Below are 10,866 nucleotides of genomic sequence, written 5' to 3'. Positions count from 1 at the left end.
TTGGCCATAACATAGATCAATGTCCCAAATGTTGAGTTCCAGAAACTGTGTATTCAAGAGATAGAGGGCCTATGGCATGTAAATAATCAATTTACATCCTCACTGGGCAAAGAAAACTATCTATAGTTGTAGGAGTTTATATACTCCTGAAAGATGATGGTAGGTCCAGTTCACTACAACCTCTGACCCCATTGAAGAAGAGGACCTCTGTAGATAAGAATATGGGAGCCACTCTCGGTTGGAGAATTAAGGAGAGTGATGTGATATAATACAATACAGACATATAATATAATATGATGTAGATATTAAATCATTTTCTACTCCAAAATTCTTCTCACAAAGTTGGTAGCAACAACACTTTTACCTAATTATACTTTCATCGATACTAAAAGTAATTTTTTGATTCATAATTATATAAATAAGTATCTACAGTGTATCTGTCGAGTACCTGAATATTACACTAAGATTATGTAGAAGAATGGAGTAACAATGAGACCAGAATGAAAAATGAATTTATAACAACTGATGGATACTGGAGTCACTGCAAGATAAACAGTTCACAAGGGAGTCAACTGTACATTCACTATTTAATTTCTCACAACTTGTAAGTAATAATCTTGTACAGGACTATCTTCAACCAGGTAGTGCATTTAACACTAATAACACTCATAATTTCATATTTAATACTTAATTCTTCTGTAAATAAATTACACAAATGAAAGACAATTATTCTAACCTTTACTATAAATAAATAATATAATTTAAGGTTTATATAAGTCTCTAAGGTTTCATGACTAGCCAAATGTTTATCCTAGCTTAAAAATTAAATTTGACAGTGTCATATTTTAAATGATAAAGGGTAAATTGAAGAATATTGGTTTCACATTATCATTGCAACTCTTCATCAATATTCCTACAGAGGTAAAGAAATTAACTTATCCTATGACACAATTTACTACCACATGTAGTGCACTCACTTTAAGTTGAAAAAGACTCAGTACCTCAGTAGGGCTGTAGCCTCCACTTAAACATTTATGACATGATGTCATGAAACTAATATTACAAATATAATGGAAAAAAGTGGAGGTAAAGAGAATTTATCATCAGTAGCATTCGTAACTTCCTAATATTAGATGTAATAAAGAGCTCTGAAATAGAAAATATTAAATGCTAATCAAAAAATTATAAGACTGAATTAAAAAATGACATCACAACTTCATTCAAGGATTGCTACATCTCAAAAATTGGTTATTTTGAGTTATCACCAACACTGGATGCAGAATTTAATGCTCTTTATTGCTGAGAAGATTCATAACCACAACTTCATGCTAAGTATCTAGAAGATGCTAGTAACACACACTGTTTGATTTGTCAAAGAGTGGGTTATGTTCCAGCCGAGGAATGTTGCATTGGCTCAGGGAGGGTTCAAGTCGCAGAGTGCACATTCGTTCATTCAGATTTTTATTCAGAGCCATTTTATTATTGAGAAAGAACTGAAATGATTTTATTAAATAAAATAAAGGCACACTTGGCTAAAGGCTAACTCTGAAGCAGGATTATTTTCTTCCTAACAGAAAAAAAGGAGAAAACCAAAATTATTGTATAATATACTTTTTTAAAAAAGATTTTATAATATAATAAAGCCAAACTAATGACGATATGTGGTGTACTGACAAATAAAAATATATGAAATAAACAAATCGACCACTGTTACATCAGTGAAATGTTTTCTAACAAATTATGCAATTAATTTGTTTTACTTTCCGATCTTCACAATTTTATAATTTTTTTAAATCTCATACATTTCCTTAAGATCAATAATTAAATACATAAAGAAACGGAAGATGGTCAGGATACGGTCAAATAAAAACTCAAATAGTGATAAAATTATTTATATTGAGTCAATGTTTCGCTCCATATTGCAGGGCTTCATCAGGGCTAAAAAAAGATACAAATACAAAGTGATGTAAACATGAAAGAGAAAAGTAAATGAAAAATGTACATCTGTACATCTTTTTAATTTTTCATTTACTTTGCTCAATTACGTTTACATCACTTTGTATTTGTATCTTTTTTTAGCCCTGATGAAGCCCTGCAATGTGGAGCGAAACGTTGGCTCAATATAAATAGTTTTATCACTATTTGAGTTTTTGTCTGACCACATCTGGACCACCTTCCTTTTCTATTATTGCACTCGGTCAACCATCGATCTTACAATAAATACAAAAAAGTTCTTAATCCATATATTTTTCTTTCCAGGATATTTCAGGGATATTGTGTCTTCTACTTCAGCTTTTGATATGCCCCAATATTATTGGATGAGAAAAAAATATCTAATTATATAACCAAATTTAAATTTAAAACTATTCATTGACCGAACTAACTTGTCATAGCTGTAAATTTAAGTTTTGTTATATATTTAGATAATTTTGACTCGCCTAAAAATACTGGGGCATATTAAAAGCTTAAAGAGGAGGATACAGTATCCCTGAAATGTCATAAAAGAAAAACATATATAGATTAAGAATCATTGTGTTTTGATTTTTGGCCTTAAGGCAATGTATGAGATTTAAAAAAAATTATAAAATTATGTAATGCTTTTGCATCTGAATAATTTAATCATATTTAGTGTAGAGAATAAAAAAGGAGATTATAATAAGTTACCTGGCGAAAAATGGCATTAGTAGAAAAAAATATAACGGTTGATTTAAAATTTTCAATCGACAAAACATCAAAGGCCATTTCTGATAAGTAGTCAATTTTTAAGATGTAACACTTCTCGAGTGAGTTTGTGACATGAGGTAGATTTAGAGACCAAAATATAAATAAGCTCTGTCCTAAAAAACTATTTCATGCAAACCAATAATCATACTCGACAACTAAAGTCATTATAGCCTCCAAGCTAAAGCATAATGATTCTATAACTTTCATTATTTTAATTTATCTTATCTGTTATTGAACTCATATCATAATTTGGCTGAACTTTGGCATCTAATCATGCTAATTTTTTTTCTCCCCTAACAGCCATGCTGTACCTACTAGTACAGCTGTAATTATGAGTGCTCATGCTGTCTAAATATAGAATGGTGTAGGCAGTAGTGATTACATGCAGTCATCAACTATAGTTTCTAATACCATTCCTCATCTGCTTAGCTACTAAAATAAACTTTAAAAAGTAACTAGTAAAGTTTGTAAAAATAATGGATCAATTTAATCCGTATATTTCATACTTTAATAAATTTAGAAGGGTAATTGTGGGTGAGAAATCATAGATACTAAATTTGACTCTGAACAAGAAATGAACAGATAACAAAACTTTTTTCTGTGATTTCTATAAAAAACACAACAATATGTAGTAGAATAAAAAATAAATATTATATAAAAGTCGGAGAAATGAGATCTCGATCACTAGGAGTGAACTGAGAACTTTAGTCAAAGAGATTTCAGGTATAAGAAGATTGATTTGCAATTTCATTTATATACCAATAATAGAATGAGTAAAAAAAAAAAACTGTCTAAAGATAGAGAGGAAATCATCCCAACTTGACTAAACAAATGCTAGTGTATTTAATCCTACAGACGTAATGATGAGAAATCTGATAGTCCATCGAGTCCTAAAGAGAAATTCTATGAAGCTATCCATGGCTCATTCCAAACTAACGAGTTCTAAGGAAAAAATTGTTTATACTATTTAAATTATACAGAGACATTGTTTCTTAAATATAGAGTTCAACATAGCCTGTGGAAAAGGGATAAGAACAATATCATAAGCCAAGCATATTGAATTTAAAAACAATAATCTTGCTTATTATCATTTTTCTTTTTCTTTTTTTTTTTTATAAATTAATGTTTGCTAGAAGAAAACAAGAGGACACAGAAATACTTTGATTGTACAGCTGCTGATTGGCTGACAAATAAATGAAAAAATACCAAATTTTAGTTTATTTAACCCAATTTTATTCAACACCCAAATTTGATTTAACACTTTAACATACATTAATGCTATTCATACCATAAAAACAATTTATTAATGGACATAGCTTTATTTAGACTGAATTACAAACAATTTTATCTCGGTTTGATGTCATAAATCAGAGTATTTTTTTTTTTTTTATCTACTAATTTAAATTTTTAGGATATTGTGTGAAAGTGGAATATAAACTAACATTAAGATAAGTTATAAATAAAGGCGATAAACCACTCCTACATGGATTTTTATAACTTTAAAATACCTATAATTTTACTTAAAACCATTAAAAATGGGTCCAATATAAGATACTTAGAAATTTCTCTATCCAGCTAGAATAACAATAAATTTATACCCAAAGATTTGAGATTGTTAAAATGTTATAGCAATTATTTAAATTATTAAATATATGACATCAAAATAATATTTCATTTAGTAATAAGCACAAATACTCAAAAACCCATGAAGTTTAGCATTTGGTAAAAAAGAACTGTTCGATTGGTTGTGTAAGGAGTTCTGGTCAGGATCATGCTCAACCATCAGGTTTTTCCCCAGTTTATAAAATTTGGGTGTGATATAGGATATTTATTCTCTTGACCGCTGTGTTGATCCACATCTGATATAACAAAACAAATAATTATCTGTCACAGATATCTGGAAGATAGGAGCACAATATCATATTCTATATTTAAATAACGTATTCTGCTTTTTATTTTTATCCTAGTACCTCCTATAACAATTGGATTTTTGGAATAAAAATATATTCTGCAAAGTAGGAGGACCACCAGCCTTAAAAATTCTAGGTTTCCCTAGCTGTCAGAGAAACTGTAAAAGGAAACAGAATCTTAAACAGAAGTAATCAAACATGAGTGTTTCAGAGATGCTGAGAGCCATTCTATAAACAGGGGACATAACCTGAAGTTGTTTGACAGCGGGCTTCCTAATCAGGGCAGGGTGGTTTTCAACAATACTGTAATGGATCTAGATTTTGCGGTCCCTTGGGTGGTATGATATTGTATGGGTCTCCTTGATTAAGGGGCAGGGATACTGCAAAGGAAATGTGTGGAAGGAGAACAGGGAATCTCCTGAATTAAAAATGGGTCTTTAATCTATAAATCATTTATTTAAAATTTAATTTTTTTTTCAAAGGTTACCTGGATAATATTTAATATATAAAAAATGTTAATATTAATTATATTACTTCAAGGAAAAAATCACACCCTTACTACTTCTTTAACTCTGTTTTATAATGAAATGTTTCAAGCTTCTTAGCTCATCTTCAAATTGTTATCTTCCTATATCACATGTTTATTCTACCCTCAACCTTATATGAGTCTGAACTCAACCTTACAATGAATAAGATATATTAAATATTATAAATTTAAGATGGAAAAATTGCAAAGCTTAAAGGTTGGGTGATAATGTTGATTTAACATTAAGTCCATTAAGTAAAACAAAATAAAAAATGTAAAGTTACGGATAGGATAAATATGTAATGTAAAAAGAGGAAAAGTTGAAGATGAGGTAAGAAGCTCAAAATGTTCCATTATGATAATAATTTAAAAAAGTGAAAAGGGTTTGATTTTTTCCTTGAAATAATATAATTAATATTGTCATTTATATAACTTTATATAATAATAAGCCCCTTCTGGGCGTTGGATTCTCGGCCCCCTGGATCTGCCCCTGCAATAATATTTTCTAATGCTTCAATGAACAACAGGCATCTACACAACACACAGATAAGTCAAAAGGTGATAAAAATAAAATTAGGTAAGAAAAAAAATTGAGTGCAAATGGAAAATGTTTGTAAGACAATCACCCAAGAATTTTTTCTATTATTCAGAAAAAATAATAGGTAAATTAAAAAAGTATGGATTTTTTATTTGTAAAAATGAGCATGTTAAAAAACCTCAAAATTGTCACAAATTTGTATAATTTCATGGTACATATTGAAATTACACCCTATTCCTGTAACACCCGATATTATGAAGCTCTCCAAAAAGTTATTAAGATTTATAATTATGAGAGATAGTTGACCGTGGATGATGAACGAGGAGAAGATGGTTGGGAGTGCGGTCAATGATAAACACAAATAGGTTAATCCAACTTATTTGTGTTTATCATTGATCGCACCCACAACCATCTTTTCCTCGTTTAGTAAGATTTATTTACAAGTTACCTGGTACTAATAAGTCAACTTTTTTTAAACTGAATTCAGCATTAAATTCTAACAGATAACAAAAACAAGTACATTTTACAGCTTTACACCTTCGACTGAAACTTTAACATATAACTAATGTTTGTTTATGTGATTAGACATTCTGGGTAAAGATAAACTTTTATTTAAGAATAAAAAGCATCAAAATTAATATTTTTTAAAGAACCTAATAATGAGACTGTTGGGGTACAGTTTGTGGAGACACAAGTATTTAAGCAAACTTAAATTTATGAAGATTTTTTAATAATAAAATAAAAAAATAAACAACTATTAATTTATGTAATGGATATGTTAAAGGTTGGTAAAGCTACAGCTCTAAAAAAATTTTAACTATCCTCAAAGTGATAGTCGTCAATTTATTTAAAATGCTTAGCTTCCTTTTATTTTTTTATATTCATTAATCCGATTTTCATATTTTGTTTCTGAAAATTTGATTATATATTATATTTTCATTTATTATTTACTAAGACAAGTAAGGTGTAAGTATTAATCCTTCAATCAGACCATGATTATTTTCTTGTAACACTGTACACTGTACACTGTACACTGTACTAACGGTATTGTATATGCGTATAAAAAATACAATTGCAATAATAAAAGAGAAATTGCACGGCTTATTCTTTAATACTTTTTTTTATTTACTTTTGAGCTCAATATCAATTCTCATTTATTGAGGATTATTATGTTGTTTGGTGCATTTTAGTAACTGATTAGTAATTTCCAAATTGCTTTTTTCCCCTCTGGTCCACATTAGGAGCCACACTAGCGTCTTCAAGCTGTATTTGTTGGATAACCACAGGAAAACTGATAATCATGTATCCCTTCTTATGCCATTGCTTCTCTTCACTCAATAGATTTTCACTCATCTTAATGAATACAATATATAATATGGTAATGGCATGTCTTCAATGATATCCATCTAATAGTTTTGGTTCAATAGCTCAAGTACATCTGCTCAATTAGGTGAAACTTTATCTAAGATCCTCATTCAACAACTTTTCACCATTATTAGTTTCAGATTCATCTTAATGTAGATGAACAATAGCCAGATTAGCTTCAACATAAAAATAAACCAAATCACTTTCTGATACATCATGATTTTCAGAGACCATCTCAATTAGATTCCTAGTGCGATGGATGAGATATGCAAGTTGAAAGTGTTTATACTTTTATCTTCATAGGAGTAGTAGTTTTTATGATATTTCACAAATTAATTTACAAAATGTTAATTTCTAGCTGCTCACACAACATTTTTTTAGTTATATAAAAATACATCTCAGGAACCATGGTACGTACAGATGTTTACCAGTACTCAAATTAAAGCTAGTTTAACACACTCTAAAGTAGTTTACAATAATAATTTTTGTGAATTAGTAGTTTTGCATATGAATATGAATTTTGAATCTATTTATTTTAGTAAAGATCATGAAGACTACTACTCCTAAGAAGATAAATGTCCTAAGCTACTTTAAAGTACCTTCAACTATTTTTAATATGAGCACTGGTAATCATCTACATACGTATGCCTAATGATTTTTGAGACATATTTTTGTATAAATAAAAAATCGTGTGCTAACAACTAGAAACCAACATTTTGTAAATTAATTTGGCAAATCTCATAAAAAGTACTACTCCGATGGAGATAAAAGTCATAAACTAACTTTAATTTAAGTACTAATAAACATCTATATGTCAAATGGTTCTTGAGATATAGATTTCCCAAAATAAATCCACTAACAACTGATTTTTCGTTATTTTGTTATGAAATGTTGCTTTAAAAAAAAACTATATCTCGGAAAGAGATTATTTTGTTTCTTATTTATATAATATAATATTAATTTATTCATTCCACCTCTACCCCAAAGAGTCATTGGTAGATCAAATTACATTCACTATATTCTGTTATAGTATTTTGTAGCTTTCAAAAAAACTATCAGTTTCTCTACTACATTTTGTTTGTATAGAAGGATCTTATCCAGGGTTGTTTTTATCATGAATTGTTTCCTCCGAGTAGCAAAGAGGGGGCACTCCAATAGCACGTGTTTCACCATTCTTCTTACTTGGTAGGCTACGCATGTTGGTGGTTTCAGACCACATAACAGGTAGCCATGTGAAAATTCACAGTGCCCAATGCAGAGACGGCTGAGGATGACCTCTTCTCGCCTTGACTTTCTACTGGAGGTTTTCCACTGAGTGATCTCTTTTTTAACATCCAAAAAGCTTAGCAACGCTTGTCTTCCAATTTTGGTTCCAAATTTCTTGAGCAAGAGTGCGAAACTGATGTGTCTAGTCTTCTCTTGGGATCATCTCTATCATCGCTCTGGCTGTTGACGAGCTGAGTTGGCAGCTGCATCAGCTCTCTCATTCCCAGTTATACCACAATGTGAGGAGGACCCATATGAAAACTATCGATTTTATATTCTGAAACAAGTTTTTGTTTATATACTGATATTACCTTTATATTTTGTTTCTTTATCTAGTATTATAATTACGTATTTCATTAGATACATTTATTTTCTTTCTCATTTTTTTTCTTTCGATTATTATTAAATTAAAGTATTCATATTTCTTTGTGTTATATAACTTTAAATCTTTATTTCCTTAATTGTGTTATTTTACCTAGATATATGTTTCATTTTCCACTTCTTTCATTGCTTTATTTTAAGTAATTTTCTTCTGTACAATTATTTACTTTAATCATTCTGTTTATATTTTCTCTTTTTTTGTATTAATTGGTTGCTATCTTGTTCTTTGTTCTTAGCCCTGATGAAGGCTAGACATTCTGGCCGAAAAGTTGGCACTATTAAATAAGTTTTTTCAATTTATTTGTGTCATTTTCTGACCGCACCCCCAACAATATTTTCTTCATATCATTCATATGTATCTCGGAAACTATTTGAACAGCTCTATTAGGGTTCATATTTTAGAAAATTTATACTACTTCAAGTGAAGTTCTCTTATGTTTTCTAGAGTAGTCGATAGTTTTAAAGATATGGAGCTCTGAATGAAAAATTCATTTTTTTTTTTTTATGTTTTGAAACAGCCACCATATTTCCCATAACTGTACTTGGTAGGCTCATCAATTTTTATTAGTAACTATACACAATTTTCATTAAGGAGAACAAAAATTGGAGTGAAATAAATGACTTTTTTTATCAGGCTCTAGTACTATTAGGTACCGCAGTTTCATTTCCTGGATCATTCCTTTGTTGTTATTGTACAGGAGTCAGGGGAATATATAAATAGTGGTACAAAAATGAACTAGTATACCTTGATTTTAGTCTCCTTCCATAAATATTTCTGTTGAGGAAAACTTTATTTAGGATTTAACACAATTTTCAAATACATTTGTTTTAACATATTTGTCAAATTATGAGAAGCTTAGACATGCTCCTTGATTTCTATTAATAATTATGTAAGTAATTATTTTAAATTAATTTATATAAATCAGTTTTTATAAATATTGAAATGTTAATTATCCTAAAATAGATACATACTGGTTTATTACTTTTTCTACCTTCATTTTATATTTTTAACAAATTTCTAACTTAATTCAGTTGCAAAAATAGCTGATCCCAAAATGTAATAATGGATAAAGTGCAAATAGTATGAAATTCAAAAATGTTTAGCTCATTAATGAAAACTGACCTATGGATATATGTACCACGAGGTTGTGGTCTATTTACCCATGAGTTAATGAACGACTGACAAAACTGATAAATTAAAGTTGTAGTTTGATTGAGTTTAAGTATTGCAAATAATTGGTTGTTTTTTTGTTTTGATTTTTACGATAAACATTTAGATTTTTTTTTTTTAATTTTGCATATCATGTTGTTATAACATACCCTTTTCCAATTAAATTGAAATTAGTAATGCTGGAGCAGTTGCAGAGTTGTGAATCTAAGAAAACCGCAGCAGATGTCATCTAGCGAGAGATATGCTGAGAGTTATTACTCCACAACGACAAAACCTATAACAGCTTAATATAAATAAATCTCAAGTGTTCTTTTAAAATGGTATTAATGCCAACACTGAAATATTATCATTGCTTGAAATACAAGGTATAAATGAATAACAAAATGTTTTCTGATATGTATCTAAGATAAGAACTAAATCTTTTAGATCGAAGGTCTAAAATCTTACGTGAAAAAGTACTTGATGTTAACACGAAAATATGCTAGATATGCTATATTAAACAGGAAACAACCTCAAAGGTATTCATTTAATAATTATACACCTGAATCAAGAAAACTATGAATCATTCGTTTCTCAAACAGAAAATTGAACACTATTACTGTAAAGTTCAATAATAAAATAGACTATTTAAAGAAGGTAATATCAACTCGACAAAACTTGAAAGATAGCACAAATGAAATTTCTGAAGCCTAAACATCCAATAAATTGTATTGGCCCAAACACCTATTCAAATTTAACTTCCCCAAATAAGAGATAAAAATATGAAAAAGTTCAAAATTTTAGAGTTAGAAACTACAATAAACATTTCAGATACTACAAATCTTTAAATAAATATAAAATATTTTTTTCAATCATTTTAATTGATAATTGACAAATTCTTTTAAATAAAAATACTTATTAGATGAGCATCTGATGGTAGCAAAAAATTTACATCTCTAATATCAAAAACTAGGATTGATCATAAGAAAATTTTTAGACAAGCTCT

Source organism: Halyomorpha halys, unplaced genomic scaffold (genome assembly GCF_000696795.3).
Source record: "Halyomorpha halys isolate HHAL.00 unplaced genomic scaffold, Hhal_1.1 Scaffold1817.1, whole genome shotgun sequence".
Lineage (NCBI taxonomy): Eukaryota > Metazoa > Arthropoda > Insecta > Hemiptera > Pentatomidae > Halyomorpha > Halyomorpha halys.
Note: the sequence above shows the minus strand (reverse complement) of the source record.